Source organism: Elgaria multicarinata, chromosome 8 (assembly GCF_023053635.1).
Source record: "Elgaria multicarinata webbii isolate HBS135686 ecotype San Diego chromosome 8, rElgMul1.1.pri, whole genome shotgun sequence".
Lineage (NCBI taxonomy): Eukaryota > Metazoa > Chordata > Lepidosauria > Squamata > Anguidae > Elgaria > Elgaria multicarinata.
In genome coordinates, this window is record NC_086178.1 from 62,717,207 (window position 1) to 62,737,360 (window position 20,154).

The 20,154-nt window shown below is 39.1% G+C and overlaps 1 protein-coding gene across 9 annotated transcripts in view; it reads left to right on the forward strand.

Moving 5' to 3' along the window:
- ADD3 (adducin 3) overlaps nucleotides 1-20,154 on the forward strand; it is a 144,731-nt gene that overhangs the window by 48,556 nt on the left and 76,021 nt on the right. For 8 of the 9 annotated variants that reach the window (XM_063132621.1, XM_063132625.1, XM_063132632.1 and 5 more), the window contains one exon: nucleotides 8,325-8,377. The exons of the other annotated variant lie outside the window; for it this stretch is intronic. The gene's annotated coding sequence lies outside the window, so the exon portion shown is untranslated. The remainder of the gene's footprint in view (nucleotides 1-8,324; nucleotides 8,378-20,154) is intronic. 9 annotated transcript variants of the gene reach the window in all.

Consider the following 20,154-nt stretch of genomic DNA (forward strand, 5'->3'; position numbering starts at 1 on the left):
ACTTCAGTTTCTATTTTTGACTAAACACTTAGCTCTGCTTGTCTAACAGCTGTCAAGTTTTCTATTAGGTTTGAAATGAAATAACTAGTATTTATTATCATATTGTATAATTGCTTCCAAAAATTTAAGCTAAGGCAGCTAAAGAATTGTCTTAAACTAATCTTAAAATCTGTTATAAAATCCTATAATCTCAAACACTTGTCTGTCCAGCTGCCAAAATTTCAGCCCTTAATTAAGCAAAATTATTACAAAGAAATGGAAGCTTTGCCTGACCATGAGCTACAGGAGTTGCTTTGGTTCATGTTAAGAATAGCTGTAAATGGGTGTGCAGAGGAAATTATGATGGTGAATTAAATGCACATTTAGGGCTGCAGTTCTATGCATTCTTTATCAGGCTGGAAGCAAGAAAACTTATGAGTATACATGTCTTAGAATTTCGAGGTAAGTATCTCCCATAACTTCCTTTGTTAACATTCCTGTGCCTTCAAAACATTTGAAATTCTTCAGTTTGTTGGAATTTGTGTATAATTATTCTGTATCCTCTCCCTGCTTTCTATATGCTTAAGGCTTTGGCAATATTTAGGGATGGAACAATTGTTGGGTTGTTTCCAGTTGTCAGTTGTTTCCAATGAGGAAAACTCTAGTTAGTAAAGCAGTTTGCATTCCTGTGGTCTGTGGTATAAGGAAATACTACGTTATAAAAATTTCCAATTATTTCCCCGAGGACCCCTTTTAAACTTTGAAATCCTTAGATGCCTTGCGGGTGCAAAGCAAAAGTAGAAAAGAGAGGTGAAGTAGAAAACAAAGGAATTTGGTTTCTAATCCATTACTGTGCAAACTTAAGTTTTCTGTTAACATCTGCTGGTTTTATCTTCATTTTTATAACCCAAAGTCAGGAATTGTACCAGAGGTGCTTCCTTTAATTTAATCAAGCAAGCTAGTAGTTGTGAGAGATTTCCCACCACTCCAGAGGATTTTTCTCTAATGCAGTGGTTCTCAACCTTTTTTGCTCCATTCCCTCCTTTCACCATTGTTCAGAATATAATTCCCCCCTTCCCAAGATAGTCTAACTCAAAAGGTGTATTCCAAATAATATGCATATAATATTGAAAATCTTTTATTTTTTTTCTATATTAGTCCCATTTAAGGGGGCAACGCAAAGCATGTCCCCTTTTACATTCTCAGCTCCCATGCTTTGCATTGTCCCTTTAAATGGGAAGCTTGAAACTTCTAGGATTGCGAGGGAGGGAGGGAAAAGAGAGCAAAGGCCTGGCTTTTGCAGAGGACATGACACTTTTCTGGGACGTTTTTAATAATGTGTAGGAAGACATAATCTACAGGACATCATACTTTGCTGATGGGACCATCATACTTTGGTCCCAATTCCCCCCCTGGAACCGTAAAATCCCCCCCCCCGGGTGGAATTCCCCCTTTGTTGAGAACCCATGCTCTAATCTATCTCTAAATGTTTCAGCATCCTGTTATAGTACCCTGAATCTTTAGTTACAGGTTCATTTGTGGATGTTGGATACACACCTTACAACACAATCTTATGCATGGCTACTCAGAAGTAATCCCTATTGCATTCAGTGGAGTTTACTCCCAGGCAAGTGTGTGTAGGATTGCAACCTTTAGACAGATTAGCTCATGTCTTACTAACAAAATGAATAAGAGGGATTCTTTGGAAAACTGTTACATTTCTGTGATCTGGATGTGCAGTACAGATGAGTCTTTGACACGCAACTCACAACATGTAATACCTCATTTGGAGCCTTATTTTCAATTTCTACCTTTTTGGAGTTGAAGCTTGCTAATAAATCAGCACAATTCTTAAGTGTTGTCCAATTATTGAGTTTTACAGGGTAGGCATGTGCTAGAAATGTGGTGGTGATTGGGGCAGATATACTGTGAAGAGAGAGGACATCTTAAACCAAAAAAGAAGAGAGAGAGAGAAATGGTAAATATAAGCAGTTTGCTTTAATTTATCTGATTGAGAATTTCAATAGTCCTAGAGATTATTCTATTTTTAATTAAACATTCCATTTTTGCTTTTGCTAGGAAATATGACCCAATGTGAGAGTCATCACAGGAAAAGTATTTGTTGTTTTCCCCAATCACTAAAAGGCTGATAAATAGAAAACTCTTGGATATTGAATCTGATAAACCTAATTCTTCAGAATACATGAAAAGAGATATACAAATATTGCTACTAGAATTCTGGCTGTGGTGAGGGGGATTTTTTTTTATTGTGATGAATTTAAAAAAGAACTTTTTAAAGGCATTACTACCTATAGATTGAAATTGATTTTATTATTGCTTTCATGACAGTTGTTGGTATTGCAGCCAGCCACATGCTAATTATAGGCACATATTTTGGAAATGTGAGAATATCAAAAGTTTTGGGCAGGTGGTACTAGTGTATTTGAACAATTTATAGAATATAAACTTCTGATGGATCCTTTGAGAATTTTATTGAATTATTTAAAAGCTGTGTGGACAAGAATGATATGGTGATGCTGCAAAATTTCTATAGCTTCACATTGGAAAGAAATATTTTGTTCCTGCCCCCATTATCCAATTGGTTCTAAAGAATATGGAAAGTGGTGGTGCTAATGAATTTTGACTAACGGAGAATAATAGGTACAATAATAACTTTGCCAAAAAATGGATGCCCTTTATTATGATTGGAATGGTAAATTGCATTATGATCTAACCTCTTATCTATGGCCCTTTCTACACTTAAGGATTATCCTAGGCAAATGGAAGGATCGTCCCTGCCTGGTCCCGGGATCCTCTGTGTGTCATTTGGATGTAAAGGGATGATCCCGGGATGATCCTGGGGAAAAAGGCAGGTGTAGAAATGGCCTCAGTTTACATGAGCTAAGAATATTAATTTATGAATTAGATATCTTTAAATAGATGGAATTAGATGAATGCACCTATAATTTTCACTTTTGTGTTTTACTAATTTTCTAATTTAGAAATTAAAAAAACAATTTCAATAAATGATTTTTACATTTTTTTTGTTCTCATTAAAATCCTAAAATATTACTTAATTGAATAACAGTTCATTAAAAGACTGTTAATAGAGCCAAACCTGGGGGAGTGCTCCTGTTCATTTAAAATTGCATAGAAAGTTTGTTGCAGCTCTGTTATGAAAAAGCCGTATTTGATAAAATTCTTACAGAGCAATCCTTTGACCTCAAGACAGTGTCTAGGGGTCATAGAATGCTTCAGATCTCTTCCTCCGAACCTATAGATAGAGCTACGAGTGTGGAGGAGGAGATTCGATCATGGATCTTCCCCTCATCCCACCTCACTCCCAGTTGTAACAGAATGCTGTGGTTTTGTGAACTGCCAAGAGAGCTTTGGCTATTAGGCAGTATAAAAATGTAATAAATAAATAATCATTAAATGCTCCATAGTGACTCCTCATTCCGAGGTAACAACAGCAAGCGGGGTAGGATAGAATGTGCTAGGTAGGATGTGCTGGTGAGAGGGGAAAGAAGGGGCTTAGAGGCCGTCTAGCTAAAAATACTTGTAAAGGAAGAACCAGAGGCAAAACATCTTCCTTTGTTTCTCCTGCCCTGCATGCCTCTTGCCAGTAGGGTTTAGGGTTGATAAGACCAGAGCCTTCTATCTATAGAGAAGCAATCCCATAGCATTGCATTCTTAGGCCACGTTCGGAGATCACAATAGCCCATGATGGGTTAATAAGCTACTCATAGTAGCTTATTTTTTAAATAGCTCACAATCCTCTACCACATGACTGGGCTAATAAGCTACTTGTGAGTAGCTTATTAGCCCACTAATGTGGGCCAATGGTTATTAAACGGATGTGTGTAATTTGACTCACACTCCCCCGCCCCCATCCTGCTGCAGTCCTCCCACCTGTGCAGTGGCGCTGTTTCACCTCAGAAGCGCTGGACATTTGCAAGAATGAGACAAAACTTTATATATTGCCTCCTCCAGTCAGAAGGTACCTGACCCACCATCAGACCCCTGCAGGATCACTGACCAAGGAGGGAAAATCCTGAATGCACCAAAAAGGGAGAAGTGGCTAGAATGCCTTGGAGGTTTGCAGGAGCGTGTCAAAATTCCACACACAGCCTGTCCTAGTTGGGAGGCATCTGATGCATCATCAGAACCCTGTGTACTGACACTGATAACAGTTTTGACCACTTTTGCCACACAGTTCTCTAGCGATTTAACCCCCATGGGTTATCAAATTGGGTTATTTTGGCCAAATTAGCCATCGTGGATTTAAAAAAAAACTCACCAGACGATGATGTTAATTAAGCCATCATGGTTTAATTAACCTAGTGTGGGTTATCGTGACATCCAAACCCAGTCTTAGTTCCTTAAAGTTGCTGGAGCAGATTTTCTCCATTAGCCAATAATGCCATGGATGGTTTGGAATAAAGACCAGCAAGACTCCATGAATGATTGATTGCTTGGTTCAAATTATCCTTTTTTTTTCATAGTGTGGGTAAGCAATGCTCAGTATATTGAAAAATATTTTCCTAGTTTCAGAAAAACTTCATACAGATTTTTGTTGTGTTGCTGATTGTGTTGAGCTCTGGAAGGAGTGTTAAAGGATATTCTGTGGAAAAACACTGTTTTTCAAGGATTTTCTTGATTCTAAACAGTGCACATAAGTCCACGTGGATGGAGCACAAAGTCCATACATTAGCCACCTATCTCTTAAGAGGAGAATTATGTTAAATGAACACTGTCCTAAGCAACTTAAGTTTAATCCTGATTTATATCTAATCTTTATTATAGCAATATGTTTAAATTTTAGGAAGATGCTTCAATGCAGGATTCTCTGGACTTAAGCCACCTCTGCCTTTAAATGGTTGAGGGAAAGATTATCCATAAATATGGTGGAGGAGATAGTTAAACTGTAGCCAGGGAGAGATTTTGTATCTGTTCAAATATGACAAAAGAGAAGGGTTGTTGTTTTCATTTTAAAGACTTCTAAAGCATGAGGTACTTTAAGGATAGTTTTGAGGTAGTTTGGATTTCAGTATTTAGGGTTTAATATCAGTACAGCCTCATTTATAATTAATCTAACCTCTGGTGGTAAGATCTAATTTAAAGTTGTAATGTGTGTGGTGCCGTACCAACACTGAAATATTAATTACTTTTAAACACATATGCTGAAATTATTATGAATGTACTGTTATGTCATTGCACATACAGGCAAATGCAAAATATCTGTTACAAAATAATAGAATAGTTATAATGTTACTTTATTGATTGTATTGACAATTTGATATGTAGCGTTAATCTCATGAAAAAGACTTTCCCTCATAGTCATGTTGTTTCTGAACAATCTCATGACTCATTTCTGAAACCAAAATCTAAGTTTTCTTTCTAAAATAAATATATGGAGCCCCCTCTAAAGGATGCATAATTTTAGAAGATTAACACCCAGAAAATGTGTTAATTTTATATTTTTAAAAATGTATAAAATTATGCATGGTTTGGAGAAACTCAATAGAAAGGTTTTCTTCCTGTGTCATAATACTTGTAGTTGGGTTCATCCAATGAAACTAATTGGTAATTGAGTAGGGATGGGAAAAAGAAAATATATTTCCTCATAGCACACAATGCATTTATAGACTGTGATGATGGCCAGTAGCTTCAATAGGTTTAAAAATACAGTCATAGAACCTCCAGGTTTAGAGTTGCTGGCAAAATATGTAGACCGCTGCCACATATATAATCACACCTGCATACATATATTTTAATGGTGGAAGCAGTACGGAAGTATTGGGGGAATCAAGACAATGTTGATTTGGTGATTTCAAGCTGTAGGTTTTTTTGTGGTGCATTGCACAATTGCAAAGCTCACAATACTACAAGACAAAGCAATTGAAATAATTAATGTAGTATTCTTGTTTCCTTGGTTATTTATTTGCAGGTTTAAGACAAAAATAGAGTAGTTGATCAACAGGGTTGAGCTTGAAAGAAGTTATTTAAAAACACACACCATTGCACTTTGATCCTTAAACAAGGTTCAAAGTGCTCCTTCGTTTCCTTTCTCCATTCATTGCCTGTGCTTAGAAGACATTATGGCCCCAATGTGGGAAGCTTCTGGAAATGGTTCTGTGTGGCAGAGGCTCCATTTGGAGGGAATAGAAGGGGTGAGGTTGCAGGTTTTGCACCAATTACATGGCAGATTGATTACAGTCATGTGGAGAGTTTCCATGCCAGCACCATATTTCCTGGAACTGTTCCACATGCCAGGTAACTTCGTAAGGTGCCTGCATTAAGCCTCCACCTAACAGAAGCATTTCCAGTACACTGTACTGAAGAATTGGTTCCTAGTAATACACCCATGACTGAGAAGGATATATTTGGGGCAGTTAAGAGATTTGGATACAGCCACAGGATGTCAGAGGTGTCCCCCCATCTCCATTGCTGCAAACTTACTCTGTTGCCCACTTCTGTTCACCATTTAGGTTAGGTTGCAATTTCGTGGACAGGTTGATTCACTTCTAATTTTTGTACAACTCCTAGTTCTTTTAGACATACTATAAATAATAATGATTAAGAGATGTATCAGTTATGGTTAAGAGATCATCCCATAAATATCTAAACCAGTCTACCTCAACCTGGTGTCCTCCAGGTCTTTTGGACTATAATTCCCAGCATTCCTGACCATTGGCCATGATGACTTGGGCTGATGGGAGTTGAAGTCTAAAACATCTAGAGGGCAGCAGGTTGGGGAAGGCTGATCTAGTCTACTAAAATTCTTCTTTATTACAATCACTATTTGATTTTGAGTCAGGTTTAGTCTGGTAAAATAATTGCAATTATTATTATGGCGATTACCTACCCCTGCCCTCCTACATCATGCCGATAATGTGTGGACAGAGGCAGTCTTTTCTCTTTCATCATAATTGGCATTTGAAAGAAACAGAGCAAAGGAAAGAAACAATGTGAATCCACTATGTACTTTCCTCTTCCTGACTCCAAATGACTTGTGCTGGTTGTCTTCTTTTCCAAAGTATGGTGTTTAGTAGGTATGAGCTTAAAATACCTCCTACATCTGCATATCATTCTCTGGTGGAAAATTTGGGGACCATTTTGGCTATATCAGGGTTGCAAAGGTCTTCAAAAATGGGGTGCTTGCTTTATAGCGACAATGGTGAGTTTTTAAAACAGGCACACAGGTGCCAGTGGGGGGTGGTCACTTGTGGGCTACCTCCTGACAACTGCTGTTCTCCTTCCTCCAAGAATGCCTCAAATATAGCATTATTCTGTGACATTTTTTTTCCGGGGTGGGGAGGATGCTTTTTAATATATATTTTTAAAACCCTCTTCCCTTGCCCCACTGCACAAGCAACCTCTCCCAAATTTAAGAAAACCTTCAGGCTCCCCCAATCACGGAAATGATGCCTGATTCTCTCTCTCTCTCTCTCTCTCTCTCTCTCTCTCTCTCTCTCTCTCACACACACACACACACACACACACACACACACACACCACACACGCGCGCACCCACACAATTTCTTCCCATTTTGAATAAAAAATTCTCACCTGAGAAAATACATCCTCTGCTCCCTGAGTCCTCTATACCAGGGTTGGGCAGAACATAGATCTCCAGATGCTTTGGACTTCAACTTCCCACATTCTTGACTATTGGCCATGTTGACTGGGGTTCTGGGAGTCGAAGTCCAAAACATCCTAAGATTTACCTTATGCTCAACCTTGCTCTGTATGTGCTAGACAACTGATAGGAAGAGCTAGACTTTTTCACTTTGTTCAGACGTTTTGTAGAAGCAGTACAAATCATTTTTCAACCTAGTTAGAATTATGAGAAATCAGGACCTCTCCTGCTCAGGAAAATGTAGTGAATGGAACTGACTCAGTTGGTTACCTGCTAAATGGGGTTGTGAACCCTTGGTAATTATGTCCTAACAACAAAGTACTGATTTTGTGGTGTTCAACTTATGCAGCGCTGATGTTTGTATCATCAATTATGTATGCTGCATTCTTACTTTCTGAGACCGATTTTGATTCATATCTCAAGATTTGTAAAGAAGCACTTTATATAAGCATTGGCTGGAACATGCTAAAGTCCTGTTGATTTCAAGTGCGCAACCTTGTAGCTGTATTACAGCCAATTTTGGGGAGCTAGAAGAGTTGAAGAGTTCACTTCCCTGAACACCTGGTGTTGATTTATTTTTGTATTATTATTTTTTAAAAGTTGTGTGCATTTGAGTTATGGTATTTGCTTATGTGAAGTGATAATGAAACTTGTAATCCATGCAAGTTCTGTCATGAGATGACATGCTTTGTTTTATTTGCAGGTCAGCTGCATTAAGAGACGAAGGACAACTGTGAAAATAACATCCAGGAACAAGTAAGTTTATGGTGGAACTTAATAGTGGAAGAAGGAACATTTTTATGTTGGATGATCAGAAATAAGACAGTACATTTCCTGTACCATTAGTAAAGGTTCCTAGTTTCAGAACTAGGCTTTAATGTAAATCGCATGGATATTAACATCAACCTACTTTTACTGTTATAGTATAGAGACGTGACTGACATAACAATATTTGGATGGTGTGGCTTATTTCAGTACTTTATCTTTGTCCCTTTTACCCTCATTCACTCTTGTACACCCACTCTTGTACACTCTTTCACAATAATGAAATCTAACAGTTGAATGTTGATAGTGCTGCTTGCTCCCTTCCCTGCACCCCTTTTTAACCACCCATCTGTCCCTAGGCCTTGTGTGCCTGCAATTTTTAAAAACCTCTGAGCAGTTCATGAAGCATTCCATAATATATAAGCAACTGAGCCAATGGCTTCTGGAGCGGTATTAATTTCAATCTACTGAAGCCAGAACTCTCACAGTCAATAGATAGAGAAGTTTCAGACAAAGCAGGTTGTTTTCTTTTGTCAAATTTTAGCTGACTGGAGCCAAAATGCCGCTGAGTCATAAAATTCGTACTCTTCCTATCCTACTTGACTCTTTGGGCAGATTGGCAAAAAACTATTTTCCTCTTTTTAAAAATGAATTGCCTCATTTATCTCTGTATAACCATAGCCTTACCATTGTCATTTATCAATAGATTACTTTGTCTTGGATAATAAAAATAAATACATAGGTATTAGTTATCCAGGATCACCTCAGTGCATGTATTTATCTCAACAAAGGCCTGGCTTGCACATAATGCTAACCCATTGTTGATTTAAACTTTTTTTTTTTTTGCCCTACCCAGGTTTTATCTGGCATTGAACAAACCATGGTTTCTTTTTTCAGTCACTGAGTTATTTGTTTCTTTGCCCGCTTCCTCCCTGTATCTCAACTGCCTTCATGGCACTGCAGTACTGACACATAAAAGAGCCTCTTTTTTTACCACTTTTACTCTCTGCCTGGCCAAACAACTCACAATTGAGTTGGTTGTTTTATTATGCTTTTCATGGTTTTAATTTTTGTGAAACGCCCAGAGAGCTTTGCTATTGGGCGGTATAAAAATGAAATAAATAAATTCTGAGTTCGCATGTAATGACATCATATGGTTCAAACAACCCATGAATCACAACAACAAAGCATGGGTTCCCATTGTGGGTTGTTTTTGGTGAACAAACTGTAGTTAATTCATAGTTTGGGGATCACATGGAAGGAGAACTCATGATTCAACAAACCATGGTTAATTAAGGCATAGTTTGTTGTTATGTGTGAACCAGGTCAATAAGTCTCGTTCACACGCAATGACAACCCTGCATATGCGTTGTCATTAAATAGTGGGTTGTCGTTAATGTGTGAAACCCACGCTGTAGTTTAACTCTGGGTTGTTAACCAAAACAACCCAAGAAGAGAAACCATAGTTCGTTGGTGTGTTGTGAACTCTGGGTTGTTCATGGTTAAAAACTCAATTTTTCCCTGTTTTCCCTTTGATCCTGTTATTATTTAAAGTTTGGATTCAAAACCCTGTTCTCAAAGTTCTGGTTTTGACATTTAAAGCCTTTCATGGTTTGGGACAAGAGTATCTGAAGGATTACGCGTCAACATGTGTCTGCTTGTACTCTTAAATTCATAATCTCGGGCCCTTCTCTGATGCCTCCACTGGGTGAGTGGTTGCCTCAGAGAGGACTTTTTCATTGGTGGCATGCCAGCTGTGGAATGCTGTTCCAGAGAGCCTCATCTGACACCTGTTTTCATGTCATTTTGGTGCCAGGTGGAATCCTTTTTATTTTCTCAGACCTCTTAAATATATTTTTAGCTCCGGTCTTGTTTTTTATCTCTGCCAAATGATGTTATGCTGCTTTTACATATGTTTCATTTGATGTGTATATTTTAAGTGTTCTGACATTTGGATTTCATAAGTCACCCTAAGAACATAAAGGGTGGGATATAAGTACTTAAATAAATAAACTATTCAGAGACACAAGGATACAGTAAATGGTACATTTTGTCAAAATTGTAGGGAAACAGAATTTAATTAGACTAATGAACTTGGGTAATAATATAAAACTCTTAGGCATATAGACTTTGACAATGAATCTATTATAAGAACTGTAAAGGACAACACTGAATATTTTGGCAAATATTTGAAAAACAGCACAGTATATCCAAATGCTCAAAATCGGGATGTACTGCCTTGAACATTTAATAAATCAAAATATCAGTGGTGCCTGGAATTGAATTTATGATTAGAAGGTGGAATTTAAGTGCCTTCAAGTGAAGGTAAAGTAGCTTATTTACCAGGGGTCATCTTCTCCAATTGGGCACCTGAATCCATTGTTTTGAGTCTTGCAAATTAAAGATGATCTTTCACCAACAAAACCCATTCAGAAATATTATGCTTACTATGAAGGGATAAATTAAATTTGTATGGGATCTTGAATAATTACTTGTGAATACCAGTGGTAATTTTTTCCTCTACTCTATGTTTGCTATAGTTTTGTATAATTTAATCCAGATTCCACAGTAAAAACAGGATGCACTGATGGTTCTATCTGCTCTGGAAAGGAAAGAAACACTGTTTTCACAGTAGATTCTGCAGATTTTCTTTTTCCTGTTGATCACAGGAAACTCTTTGGAAAGATAGTCCCTCTTTCGCCAGAGTGCTCACAACTGTGTACTTCAGCAAGAAAGGAAGTGGTTTTGTCTATGTCTTTTCTCTTTTTTATTTATTCTTGTGCTAATGTATTGCGTTTATTTATTGAACTGTATTGTTTACTAAAATTATGAAAGGCTGGAATACTATCCAGATGCAAATTCAAGAAGTACATAAATATTATTGCAGCTAGATTGTAGTATTCACAAACATTAAATTAAGAAGGGGTGTGGATCCATGGCAGTTGCAAATTAAAATAGTCTTTATTTGCAGCCAAAACTGAGCTTAACATACCATCTGAATAATTCTTGACTTCAGTTCTCAGTAAATGTCCTTGTAAACAAGTCACATTGGGCTGAATCCAACTAGTTTGCCTCTGCCAACGGAAGGCTTTCGTCAAGAGTTGGGGATGAATTCCAGTGATTTCCACCTCTTTACAGTCCCTTACATTCCCCCAAATCTACTCTGAAAGACTCCCAAGCCCACAAAGCAGATTTTGTGGGGTTGCAGTGATGAGGTAAAACCGCTAGAAATTGTTCTACTCCCTATTCCATTGACAGAAGCCTTCCATCGGCAGAGGCAAACTAGTTGGATTTCAGTTGAACTTTTCCTTCAAAATCTGTGTGCTTAAGACCTACTAAATTAATCTTTTCTTTTTTACAAGCGTGTGAATCATGGTGCATTTTGGGAATGATAAAACCCATATTGGTGTGGCAGATTAGAATAGTTTACCTTTGAGGTGAATTAAGCCCATTATTCCTCCCCAGTTGAGATAAATTGTGGAAGATTTGTGGTTTTCTGTTACCTTTATTTCTGTAAACAACATTTTAATATATTACTTAAAATAAATGTAGAACTTTTGACATAAGTGATTGTTCTATTGTGATACTACTTTAGTTTTTTTTTAAAAAAAACATCCAGAGGGCTAGTATAATGCAATTTTTTAAAGAACTCTTGAGGCATTTTTGAAGTAAGGCACTTTAGACATGTTCATTGGGGGCATACATTTTCATGATTGCAAGAGTGGGTAGGTATTTTAACCCTATTTTCAGAGAGATGGGAGATATAATGTACCTAACAAGGTGAATGCTGGCATCACACTAACACTGGGCCTGTTTACACAATCATTTTATTCATTCATTCATTCATTCATTTATTTATTTATTTATTTATTACATATTTATATTGCCCAACAGCCAAGGCTCTCATGGACAGGGAAATAAACCATAGTGGCTTATTTCCCTTGCCCCACCTGCCAGTGGGATTGACATAATTATCCTCGCTGTCACGATGTGCCATATCATATGAACATGGTGAGAGTGGTTTGTTACCATGGTTAACAAGCCAACCCAGAACCTGGGTCAGACATAACAAGAAGCCACTGTGGTTGAATTTCCCCGTGGGGCTTGTTGTTGCAGTGCTGGCTGCCGCTTTGAATATTTGGGGTGCAGTGGTGGCATACCATTGTTTGTTGTTACATCTGCACCTGCAAAGGGTGGGTTGTTGGGGTGGTTGACAAGCCACCCGCAACCCTAAGACAACCCATGGGTTCTGGGTGGCTTGTCAACCATCCCAACAACACACACACACTCGGTTCACATGTAATAAGCCATGGGGACTTGGATCAGCAACCTGGCACACATGGGTGCCACAATCCACCATGACAATCATGCAAACCAGGTGTAAAACAGCCCATGGGTTCTAGGTGGCTTGTTAACCACAGCAACAATTCATCCTCTTCAGGTTCACATAGCTGTGCTTGCAAGGGTATTTATGCAAATTTCCTCCAGCATGTGGCTTATTTCTGCCTCTGTGATTGTGCAAACCCAGCCATTGTTAGTCAGATGACACAATAGTCAACCATGTGTTATTAGTCCACTTCACGGGTTACTATTAGCATGTTGCATAAGGGTACTCCTAATGCAACATGCTAATTATCCATGGAATAGACTATTAACACATGTCTGAGTATTGCTCTCCCTCCACCACCCTCCCCACTGAATGGCGGAGCTGGTTCCTGCTTTCCATATCGGGATGCCATCAGCGCCGCCATTTAGTAGGGAGAGCAGATAGGGGGAGAAAGATGCAAGAGAGCCGCCGCCGCCGAGGTTCTTGTACTGCTACTCGACCCTTCTCTGGTGACTTTCCTGTGTCTTTCTCGGCAGGAGATGCTTGGTGCCATTTGTGGATATGGAGCGCCCAGGGGAGGACAGCTCTTCTGACAGCATCCCCTTATGCATGCTCCATATCCACAAAGATAGGGATGGGGGACACTAGGATTGTAGCATCCCCTATCACCGCCTCCATTAGACACCACTATCCTGCCCTCGTTCACCTCAAAATGGTGGCTAATGGCGAAACAGACAGCACATGCTAGGATCCTAGTGTCCCTCGTCCCTGTCCCCATTAGGTACCACTTTGAGGAGAACTAGGGTGGGGTGCTAAGCATCTCCTGCCACTTGACAGCATCAGGAGATGCTTGCACGCCCTGCCCCAATATCGATGGAAGGATATCTCCTGCGGTTTGACATTACACATCAAGCCATGGGAGACATCCTTCGCTCCCACCCCGTGATACATTTGGATATTGGCTCGAACAGATGGAAGGAAGCCCCTTCCATCCCCTTGAGCTGATATCTAAATGCATTGCAGGGCAGAGGGGGCAAAGGGACGTCCATGTCCATGGGAACATGTGGGGTGCCACTGACACTTCCTGGGGCAGTTGACACATGCCTATAGAGCCCCGCTGGGCAAGACGACAAGGATTTCTACTGCTCTTGCCGCACAACTCTATAGGCATGTGAAATAGTCCACGGAGCGCAACATGCGACACAATAATCAACGATTATGCAGATAGTCAATTCTGCACACTGTTGATTATTTGCATTGATTATTTCAACCAAACGTGTGTAAAAGGTTGAAACAATGCCAAGAGATATAGCTAGAAGAAGCCATTTGGGGATTACGGAGTACTGGTGTGTACTTGGACTACCTTCTGCATGCTGCTTCTGTGCCATGTAATACATACTTAATTTTACAATTGTATATTTGCTCAAGATTAGGAACATATTGGGCAGAAAATAGTGTGTGCCGCAGTAGAATTTATTACTATATTAAACTTCAGTTCTGTGTACTATTTTTAATCTATTTTGTTGGAGAAGGTCTTTCTCTATTTTAACATCTATCCTGAGCTTTTGAAGGAGCAGGCTATTAGTCTAGATAAATCCTAATACCAATAAAATACAGATAATTTATTTTCAGTTAGCATAGAAAAGCTCATTTAAGTTCAGCTAAGCAACAATCTTACTAAACTAATGCTATTAGGATACTTTTACAAAGAGAAGTTTGTTCTTGTTGCAGCCTGTGAAACATTTCTGTATTATAGTCATGGTCGCAGTAGTCTTTTGTATTAATTTGTGACTAACCTAATGAAAGAAGGAATCTAGGACTATATGAGGCAAATAGAGTATAAAACAAGAAATACATTGGCATTGCCAACAATTGTATTTGCATGACTTGAATGTCGCATTTTGGTTTCCTTGTACTAGAATGTGAACTTTGGAGCACAGTTTCAAAATGTGAACTCCTTGGTAGTAAGGCATATTAGAGAGGAGGGCTGTAATGTTTCATCAATTTATTACGTAGGTTAATCTAGTTTATAATCACTTTAACTGATGATAAAGATATCAATTAAGCAAGTAGATTTTAAACAGACACACCACACACACACACTGGGAGACAACTATCAGAGATGTTTTCCTCTTAACTCCACTGTTCTGCATACAGTATTAACATCTTGCAGGTATCCAAATATAGGGAGTTTACTATACATATTTTCTAGGCTAATTAATCAACCTTTTGAAGACAAATCTTGTGAATTTTAAATCTATGAAGCAGCTGGTATTTTTCTTATAAGGTCTGTACTGTGTTAAATGTTCTTTCCTATCTCTCCAACTGTCCCTCCTTTTTCCAGTACCACATGCTAGCATGCAAACCATTTTCTGGCAGCAGATAAATTTCCATATCGCTTTCTCTGTCAGATTCCTGGGCCATGAGATAAACCAGTTTAGTACAACACAAAAAGGAGAAGGTTAAGGTTAATGTAAAGTTTCTGATTGCATTCATGGCTAAGAAAACTTGGCTATTGCTTTGAAAAGGAATTATGCAGGAGTGAGTTATTATAGTGGTAGCTGAAATGTTCAAGTTTTCTCGTCCTCCAAACATGGATTGTGTGTTTTCAGTTGAATTTTAGGGGGCTTATTCAAGGTGAGGAACTCAGCATATGCTTTTCCTTGTATAAAGGAAAATAAAGACCTTGTATAAAGTCTGTGTCTCTGAAAAGAAATAGCAAGGATAATTCAGGTATAATTGCATATTGAAGTACTGAGACATAGGTTTTTCTGAACCCTTTCAAAGGATAGTGGTATTTACACTGCAAATGCTTTTAATGTAAATGAATCACTAGATCACTACTACTGCTTGTAGCTGTTTAAATTTAGCTTACTTAGTTTTTCTAGTTAAGGAGAGTTAAAGCATATATTTTGGTTACGTTCATGATTTCTCAATTCAAGTTGGAAAGGTGCAGAAACATATTGTTATAAATTATTTTGATTTAAAACTTGCTTTCCTTTCTTTCTTGTCTGATTGATTCTCTTAGATTTGGTTAGTTACAGCAAATATGTCAGTGGAAAATAACAACATTCGAGTGGAGATTTTCTTGCAACACTGTACCTATTATTTTTGGTGTATATATACCTAGTAGATCATTCTGAATGAAGAGTAACTGTTGGGAAGCTAACTTTCCCCCCCAAATATCTTAGCATGTCAACTGAAATTCATGTCATTTTTTGTAAACATTGTTCAGTTCTACATTGTTCTGTAGATGACCCTTAAGATCATCTACATGGGCCCTTCTCCATGAGCCCCTGCCAAAGGAAGTGAGGCAGGTGGCTACTAGGAGGAGGGCTTTCTCTGCTGTGGTACCCCGGTTGTGGAATGAGCTCCCCAGAGAGGTCCGTCTGGCGCCTACACTGTACTCTTTTCATTGCCAGCTGAAGACCTTTTATTCTCTCAGTATTTTAACACTTAATTTTAACTTAAATTTAAATTTTACTGTTCTAACTCTGTATTTTAATTTTATATCAATTTTACTGCATGGTTTTATCCTGGTTGTGCTTTTTATACTGTATTTTGTATTTGTGTTTTTAACCTGTTGGTTGTTTATTATGGTTTTAATTTTTGTGACCCGCCCAGAGAGCTTCGGCTATTGGGCGGTATAAAACCGTAATAAATAAATAAATAAATAAAATAAATAAAGTAAGAATAGAGAAAATAATAATATTTATTTATACAGCATTTTCTAACAAAGTGCTGTACATTAGATAAACTACATCAGGAGTTTACAAAAATGGAATAAATACAATAATTCTAATAAAATAATTTAACTGAAATTAAAAGAATATAACAACAAAACCTTAAAAACCCATATTAAATGTGTCGTGGCCACCACAAAAAACTTCAGCATTATCTCAGGAACAGCCAGCCAACTCCCCTTTATTCAAAAAGAAAGGTTTTCAAACCTTTCTTGAACACCTCTAAACTCTCGGACAACGGCAGTGACAGGGAGAGTGAATTCCATAGCTGAGGTACAAGGTTCTGGAATGCACAATACCTGAACAACGCGATCTGTGCGGTAGAATGGATCAGGAGGGCCTGACCCATGGATCTGGTAGCCCAGCCTAGAACAAAAGGAAGGTAAGGTAAGCTGGGTGGTGCAACCGAAGGGCCTTAAAGGCCAGGAGTAAGATCTTAAATTTGGCCCTGGCCTTCAGTGGAAGCCAGTGCAAGGCCCTATGATGGAATGAGGTATGGGCAAATTGGGGGCGGTCTTGAACAGTCCTAACAGCACTGTTCTGGATCAGGATCAAAGGGTGGAGAGAGGAAAGAGGAAGACCTGCTAGGAGACTATTACAGTAATCCAGGCATGAGACAACCAAGGCCCGAACCAAGAGGTCTGCAGTTGCCTGAGAGAGGAACCTGTGAATCCGGTGGATATTGAATAGATGGAAATTGCAGTCCCTCACTATGTTCTTAATAAAGGAACACAGCGAGAGACGGCCATACACCAGGACTTCCAGGCCCCTGGCAACAGGGACTGGGACCAACCCAGTACCTTGAAGACAGAAGGGAAGTAAAGAGGGGAAGGAGGAAGGGTGGTCAGGACAGAAAATCAAGTTTTCAGTTTTATCCATGTTCAGCTTGAGGCAGTGAGCAGACATCCATGAGGAAATCTCCAGTAGGCAATTTCCCACAGATGCCCATTCTCCTTCCCCAAGCTGATCAAAGTACTGATAAACCTGGGTTTAATCAGCATAGATGTGATGCTAGAAACCAGAATCGAAATGAGGGGGCCCAGAGGAAGAGTATATATAGAGAAAAGGATTTGACAAGAAGGACACGAACCAGGAAAGAGCAGCGTCGGTAATGCCCAGGGATGCTAACCGAGCCAGAAATATCTTGAGGTCTAGGGTGTCAAATGCTGCTGAGAGATCGGCGCTGTGCCTTAGCCACAAGGACATCATTCAATACACAAGACAGTGCCACCTCTGTTGAATAGCCCGCTTGGAACCCTGATTGAGACAGGTCACTGAAATCATAGGAAGATAGGTAAGGAGCCAATTGGGAGAGGGCCACTCCTTCCAGTATTTTAGATAGGAAGGGTAAAAGTGAAACAGGATGGTAACTCAGACAATAAAAACAAAAACAAAGGACGAAGGAAGGTGTGCTTAAGGGAGCCTAGAAAACCGCCCATAGAAAAAGAACAATTCACTCAGCGAGTCAATATGGTCAGGAAGAGGGAACACAGGGTAGTATAAAGGGAAAAGGAGGTAGTGAGTGGGGAGGAAGAAATAATTTGGGAGACTTGGGTCTCAGTGACCTCAATAAAATCGAAGGTACCCGGGGCGGGGGGGGAGCGGATAAGGAAATGGAACAGGGAGGGAAGAGGGACTTCAGCAGGGAAGGTTGCAGATATTGTCACAAAAAATATGTAAAGAATGATTCAACAAATTTTTGGAACAATGGTTCTGAGCTTTATCACACTAGCGTTATACTGTGCAATCACTGCGAATTGCATGCAAAGGACTCAGAAGTTTTCCACCTTATAATCTGCTTTGATTGTGAAGTACTCCCATGCATCCTGCCTTAATTGTGCAATAAAGCAAAAAGTTTCGCCATATTTAGCCCCTACTTTTTGAGCGTATCTTCTGAGCCTCTGCTGGGGCGCAGGAGCAGGATTTTAAACAAATGCTTAAATCTGTGTAAGCTTTAAAGATAAAGACACCAAAATTGGCACAGTAATAGATATTAGGAAGAGCTTTAAGCATACCAAATTTGAATTGAATTGGGTCAACCATTGATTTTTTATGATTTTTTACATTTCCCCCCTTAAACTCACTTCCTGTATGCAAAGGATCGCTGTTACACTGTAGCAACAACAATAACCGCGAAAGCTTAGCGCTACGGGAATAATCCGAGGGAAGCAGGTATGTGGGATGAAGCTTACCTTCTCAGTGTAGGAGATAAGTTCATTTTCTTTTATAGTCATACTTTGATTGGCTGGACAGGAGCCCAGGTTCTCTCCCTACTTATTTTACTAGAAGAGCAAATAGCTCTCTCTTGGTTACAGCTTACTTGTAGACATTTGGAAGTTTCTCCTGGTCTTGAATGCTCACTGATGGAAAGGTCAAAAGGTCAGTGAAAGACTTACATGTGGCAGAAGAAGAAAACACTGGGTACTGTTGAGTTTTTATGGCAATATGCCTAGCCTTTATGACTGATCTCAATTATTTGAAGTTAATGAGAGTGTCGTCTGCATGCTTTGTGGTTCTTGATTAATCATACCTGGTGACCCATTGCTTGCTGATGGGTCACCAGTTAGGAATAATTGTCCTGTAGTGCTTTTGTGTACAGCCAGCCTCGCCTAACCTCATCTTTGTCCTACTTATTGCTCTTACTCATGATCTCCCAGTCCAGAGTGACGCAAACTGACTCCAGATCTACCTTTGATATTGACCCCCTAACCACATTGCGGTATCTTATTCTTGTCTCATGCATAGCTTCTCATCTTGCCTTAGTCTCTACTCTAATGGTTCAAGAAAATGTGCCTTGTCATTAAGTTTGATCAGTTATTAGAATATGTAGCTGATCTATTGTTCCACTAAAGTTTCTTCTGGTATTCTTGGGCCCATGTAATATTATGCAAACTAAGAAGAGACTGACACTCTGATAGAATATAATTTGTCCCTAACAGTCTCACATAAGTTGCTTTTCCTCCAGACTAGGAGCAAAAATTTGTTTACAGTTTACAGTCACTGTTCTGACATGGTAAAAATAGCTTCCAGGGTTGACCAAACTGGATATGTATATTGCATATAGCAAATGCATGTCAAAATGTTATATTCAACTATGCTTATACCCCTAGTTTTTTCTTCAAATAACTTGGGTTCAAGTTAGATGTGACTAGGGCAGCCAAACATGTTTGTTTATGTGTCTATCCCGTTCACATATAAAGCAAAAGGTGAGGTTGGATCTCATTTTTACGGTACAAAGGTAACATGAACAAAAAGAACCGAAGCCCTAGTACATATGCTCTGTCACTATAGGCAATCTTCTCATTGACTCAGCTGAACCAGGATTGGAGAAAAGTGCCTGTAGTGATGGATTACAGGGAGGAGGCATGCTACAGCTTCTGTCAACTAAGAATACCTGGCTGGGAAAAGACAGTGGCTTAGTTCAGACAACACGTTTCTCAATGGTGGTTTTAGAACTCCACGGTGGAGTTTTTACACATCATTGAGAAATGTGTTGTCTGGTGGGAAAACTCCATGCAATGGTGGAGTTTTTTGGGAAAACACTCCAGGTAGAATATCCATGCTGTACAGAGGAGAGTTCCTGCACAACCGTGGCAGTCTCCATGGAATTTTCTGTTGTGTTGAGTTGACTTTTCCCACTGGCTACAGAGTTCCCTGGTAAGAACAGCAAAAGAAGTGAGTGCCCCTCTAGGAGAGCC